Source organism: Priapulus caudatus, unplaced genomic scaffold (assembly GCF_000485595.1).
Source record: "Priapulus caudatus unplaced genomic scaffold, Priapulus_caudatus-5.0.1 Scaffold954, whole genome shotgun sequence".
Classification (NCBI taxonomy): Eukaryota; Metazoa; Priapulida; class Priapulimorpha; order Priapulimorphida; family Priapulidae; genus Priapulus; species Priapulus caudatus.
This window is the reverse complement of record NW_014578015.1, coordinates 30,905-37,093: the sequence shown is the minus strand read 5'-3', so window position 1 is coordinate 37,093 and position 6,189 is coordinate 30,905. Positions and strand designations below refer to the sequence as shown.

The 6,189-nt window shown below is 45.3% G+C and overlaps 1 protein-coding gene across 1 annotated transcript in view; it reads left to right on the top strand.

Moving 5' to 3' along the window:
* Window positions 1-1,033: 1,033 nt before the first annotated feature.
* The window catches only part of LOC106814636 (ATP-binding cassette sub-family G member 8-like), a 17,392-nt gene continuing 12,236 nt past the window's right edge, over window positions 1,034-6,189 (top strand). The window contains exon 1 of the mRNA XM_014818974.1: window positions 1,034-1,198. The gene's annotated coding sequence lies outside the window, so the exon portion shown is untranslated. The remainder of the gene's footprint in view (window positions 1,199-6,189) is intronic.

Here is a 6,189-nt window from a genome sequence, read left to right as displayed (position 1 = left end):
CCTGTTACCACAATACACTCCTGTTACGACCAGTACACCCCTGTTACCACCAATACACCCCTGTTACCACCAGTACACCCCTGTTACCACCAGTACACCCCTGTTACCACCAATACACCCCTGTTAATTACCACCAGTACACCCCTCTCCGCTCATGCCGCCCACCTCTGCCTTGTTCTATAATTCACGACTATGCAGTCATCCGTCTCCTCCCCCGCCGCTGTACGTCGCCCGCCCACCCTCTTAGCCATAATAGAAACAACGCAAGGAGCCCCGAGGGTGGGTCAGCCATGGAGGCCTAGCTATGGAAACACTGATATAATGAAGAAACGATCGCAGGCAGGGGGACATTCTCCCGAGCATACGGTGGAGGAGCTCCGAAGTTCCGCGGGGCGTGCAAGCTCCTAGCGCCTAGTGTTTTTCTACGGGCAACAAAACAGTTAGATTTAAATATATATAATTATATATTCAGGAGTTAATAATGACAAATATAATGTCATTATTAACTTCTGATATATTGTCACCCGATGAGAAAATGTAGCATATGTGGTTTATCTAGTATATCTTATATGTAGTTTAAATAGTAGTAGAAAATGTGGATTTCAATTAAATAAAGTACGATTGAATTAAGAAATTCGGCATCGATCAACAATGATATCACACATCTCGGTCGGGTCTCGGTGAGTCGGTGTCAATATACTCGCTTGGGGAGAAAGGGTGCTCAGTTGAGCGATTTATTCGCCTGACACTCTCAACATATCACGCGCAAGGGAGCACTGATCACAGTCATGAGAACCTCTGCCAAACTCCTTTGGGGGATAATTTACGGCAAGAACGCCTTTCCACATCGAAGCGCAGAGTACAATATATGCCAGTGATCCCATTTACTGCCGGGACGTGATTACAGTCTGTCCCCTCTCGTTCGCAACAAGAGTTAACAGGTAGGCGGAAGACGTCGTCGGCCATCTACCTGAACAGGCAAACCAGTTTCTGAAAATCTGCGCCTATATGCACAAGAGCGTGAGCTCATCTGCTTGCTATGTGCGGGTGGGCACAGCGCCGAAATTCCTCAGAACACGTACATCTTTACATTCAGTGCGGAATATGTCCAATCGTGAGAGGACGCCGGCTTGAGAAGAGAGATCACCAGCTTGGATTCCTCGCGAGGTGGTTCACCGATAGTAGGATCGATATTAAGGTACGTAACAAAACTACCAATATTATCCTTCTGTGTTTAGAATTCACACGTCTCTTGCAGGCAATCATGAACACGTACACATACGCGCACTCGTACACATATTTCAACGCACACATACAATGATACATACATACACACACGCAACAGGCACACAGCCGCAGCGACCGCAAGGCAACTACACACACGCACGCACTCCCACACACATACACACAACACACGCGCGCACTACCGCACACGCAACACACACACAGCACCACACACAAACACACACAACACTACAGCACACACAGCACACACACACACAAACCACACACACACCACACACACAGTGCCGGCACACACACACACCGCTCGTACACATATACCAACACAGGAAGAGAGAGAGAGAGACGCACGCACGCGCGCACGCACGCCCAACGTGTATTTTCTTGCTCATGCTCAACGACCCTTACATCCCGTAATTACATCGCGAAAGGTTACGTAGCGGTTAAGCCCTGAGCTAGGGTACGTTCCATAAACGAATTTCTGAAACGAATTCCAAAACGAATTTCTGAAATGCAATCTCATCATTATGTCGTATGTCTCGTGTCAGAACTGAATACCGTCGCCGATAGCAAGCTACACAAAAAATTCGACTTCACAGTGTGTATCTAATATAGCTTAGCGTTCTTACCCAGCGGGATCTGTCTGCCACGACTGATCGTTCTGACTGGTGACAATCGTAACCGCATAATGGTGATAAACGAGCAGATAATTGTGATACACGGAAGAATGTCTGGCTGCCTAGATACATATATCGTTGCTGCGAAAACGTCTGTTTATATATGAAAGCAGCTATGAACTAATGCATGATATCATTATCCTATATTGTACGTAGGTAGGTCCCGGGAGGTAGGTATAGCTATAGTAAATTATAGAGGTGCGTGGTAATAACAGACAGCGGAAAATATTCTACACTGTAGATCTAGATTCAGACCTGGAGGAATAAAGCTATATATATATATATATATATATATATATATGTACATGTATATGTTGCATCCACGTATGCAATTTGATCACTACACCAATAAATGTACTGGCGTACGAAACGTTACGATGTTAACCCGTGTTGCATTGTGTAAGGTTTAGTACCAGTAGAGTAGTACCAGTAGTGGAACCAACGGATGTACCAGCAGTAGGATAGTCCCTACTATTCTTCCCTGATTAACCTGCTGATGGGCACATCTCCCGTCTGTCCACGGAGGCACAAAATCCCCTCCCCGGGTAGGCATAAGCCGCCGAAGACGCACCAGACCAGAGCTGACAAGAGCAGACCAGAGCTGACCAGAGTTGACCAGAGCTCTGTCTAAGGCGACAGCGCGTGTATAATCGGGGGATGGAATCTTGCCTGTACCGGTTGCGCGCGCGCTTCCCACGAGCCAGGGGGGTACAATCGCGAGCGAGAGTAGAAAGTCAGCTATTGTAGCTATTGTCGTCCGGCTGACTGACTGCATTCCGGTAGCCGTCATCACGTTGGGCGAGGGAGCGAGGTGATAGGTTGCTGTACCCCACATCGAACTATACACGGAGTGTATATATTATGGTATATGAAACTAGACAAACTAACCACTATCGCGGGTATTAAATTAATGTAGTCGATATTGTATACATTTAATACATAATAATACATAATAATACATAATAATACATAATACATATCAATTAATACATGAATAATGATTAGTAATTAATACATGTAATTAGGAGTAGATAATGACAAATATTTGTCATTATCTACCCCTGATGTAATCGATATATGTGATTATACGTAGAAGCTGGTCGATGTGAAGTTTCTAAACAACCATTTGGTGAAGAATCTAACGAAACAAAAGGTGACGTAATAACTCATACTGTTAATAATGCAATTAACGCATATTTGTCTGTAGGCGTCTCAAAGACACCGTTACTGAAATTCACCGTCTAGGTAACAAACGTTGCTAGTAAGGTAATAACTGTGATCGTTGCTGTACTACTGTATAGATCTAGCCAGGAGTTAATAAAAGACAACCTTATCCTCTTGTCCTCTTTGTCTTTTATTAACTCCTGATCTAACTAATGGTATCGCCTTCGTGGGGCTAATTTTCAAATTCACCGAGTGTTCCGGTCACCGTCTCGGACTAATGTTCCGGCAACGCAACATTAACGGAACGCAAGCGAACGGAGATCACGCCAGAGTACGTGTATAGTCGTCACGGTGGTGTGTGATGCCGAGTGTACATATACCGCCGAACCGTACTATACGGTTCCCCGCACGAGTGCGCGCACCGCGGCCACGGTAGCAGCAGCACACACAGCAACCGCTACCGCGCCGCTTCCGTGTTTGAACAACAGACACGAAATCGCCGTGAATAAAATTCCAAGAGATTACCTCACGCGTGTGCAGAGCCGGCCGGCGACGGGGGTCAATGATTCTAACACCCAACGGCCCTACCCCCCTCCCTCCGACCAGAAACTGTTAGGTATGTACCTACGCCGTGGGTATATGTTTATAGGTAGTGTATTTGCAAAGAAAGAGTTAAGAATGAGTAAGGGTGACAGGGGGTGGTGCTGAAATTGGTGAAGCGGACATGGAGGCGTGTGGCTAGGAGAGGGGGAGGGGAGGGGCGGGGTAGGTTACGATGGAGAAGTGTATATAGTTATGAAAAGATCACGCTGAATATACTGTACTGGATAACAATGTGGAACATGTAGGGTTGTTCGCCTGGCCAGGCAACGGCTTCTATATAATCATGTGTGGTTATAATCATGTTGAGCAGTATGTCCGATAACCCAAGTGAATATTGTCGATGCGGTGTTCACTTGCCTGCGTCAATATATATCTGACGTGATATATTCTGTGTATTTTGATCTTGATTTCATTGCTCGTCAGACCCATACTGGCATGTGTGTGTAAGAATGCTAACATATACACTGTAATCGCGATTTCCAAACTTACCTCCTATTCCCGCGCATGAACTTATTCGATTCCAATTCATACTTCTAATATTCCATCCTGTGTTATAATTATGTTAGAAATCTTATATTAAACCACACACTTGAAATTTGCAACACGAAACACGGCGAGAGCAGACGGCACATTAACAAAAATAAATTCGCTGAAACAAGGTTGGCGTCATTGTAATTTTTGTTATTAATTTGTTAATTTATTTATTATTTTTTTGTAATTGCTAAAATTTGGTATATTTGCTCTGTCAACGATTTCTAAGTAAGAACGTAATTATTTATAGCGAAGCCAGTAATTGTAAAGAAGTGTGTGTGTGTGTGTGTGTGTGTGTGTGTGTGTGTGTGTGTGTGTGTGTGTGTGTGTGTGTGTGGCTAGTGTCATGCATACGTGGAGTGTGTACGTGCGCGTACGCTGCGTGTGTCACGGTGTGCGTACGTGCGTGTTACGTGTGCGTACGCGCGTGGTGTGTCGCGCGCGGCGGCGCGGTGTTGTGGTTGGCGGTGCGGTGCGTGTGTGTGTGTGTGTGTGTGTGTGTGTGTGTGTGTGTGTGTGTGTGTCAATGCATTATGCTCCGTTGGTTTATTATACAGGGATTATTACGCCCTTATTTTTCATAATGATCTCGATTGGCGGATTACGCGTGTTTGACAATGACAAGCGATGGCATAGAAGGTCACCACTGTACAGGTTTTCAATAACGGCTTACGCCATCGTTGGTCCGTTATTACGGAGCAACCGATGTAAACCATGTCAAGTGTGTCTACGCGCATGGAAACCGCGAAGGTTTACGTGCTTTTGAATATGCATATCGAGGCGTAGATCCCTGTCCCGGCGCGCGATCACTGTATATAATTTGAGATACGATCAAGGCGCTTGGTTAACATGCTCAGGTATGGACCATGACGTTATAACCTCGAAAATGATACAATCTTAACGCCTCCAGCGGTAATTAGCATTGCTTTGATATATAACAACGATATTAGTGTTATTTCACGAATAACCTGGATTTATATGCGAATTAGCTTGGCACGCAGATAAAATAAATAGACCTGAACAGCGAAATGACTAGCCTGTGGGCCTGTGGGCCTGTGGGCCTGTGGGCCTGTTTTCAGATGTTAAACAGGAACGGTAGACAGGAAACCCATAAAAAAGAGGACGGCATACATCAACCCTCCACGTTGACAATGCATTGACTTATCGCCGTATATGTCCCGTTCTGACTCCACGGTAAAATTTACTCGGATATCAAGCGATCCACTGCGTACAAGTACATTATTGTTACGAATACCGCTTTTCCTGCCTAGGCCTTTAGCGAGCTTTACCGAAAAGCACGTCTGTCCTGGGGCAACAAACGTGGACGTGTGACATTTTGAAGGGATTTCGCGAAGAAAATGCATTAAACGGCTAAGTGCTGTAAATTGAGTTTCGCTGATGGTAGAGCAATGAGAGCGCACGCTGTCGTGCGAAAATACGGACACGACCCACGACCCCTGTTCAACACAAAGCCCACGTTGACATATTGCATTCTTAGCTGTGTGCGGTTCTCTCTCTCTCTCTTTTTCTTTCTTGCTTTCTTTCTCTTTCTTTCTTTCGCTACCACTCACTCATCCTGTCTAGATCGTGAGGCTTTCTTCTCGCACCGCTATGGAGTTACCACGCGCGCGCGCGAGTAAGTGAAAACCAATTTCGAGTCTAGATTTACGACGAGGCGGCGATTACACTAAGTGAGCAAGCGAGTTGCCGGTAGCAAGAGAACATTGACTTCCCACGATTAACCTCTCTCCCCAGTTTGAACCTCTCCGTCGTTAGTCGGGGAGCACGCGTGCTTGGTACGCTCCCGTTTCGCTGTCGATAGGATAATGATAATTAAATTCTTACATATAATCATTATTCATTAATCAGTATTGAACATTCATACTTAATACACTATAGTTGCGATATAGTACTCTCTCTCTCTCTCTCTCTCTCTCTCTCTCTCTCTCTCTCTCTCTCTCTCTCTCTCTCT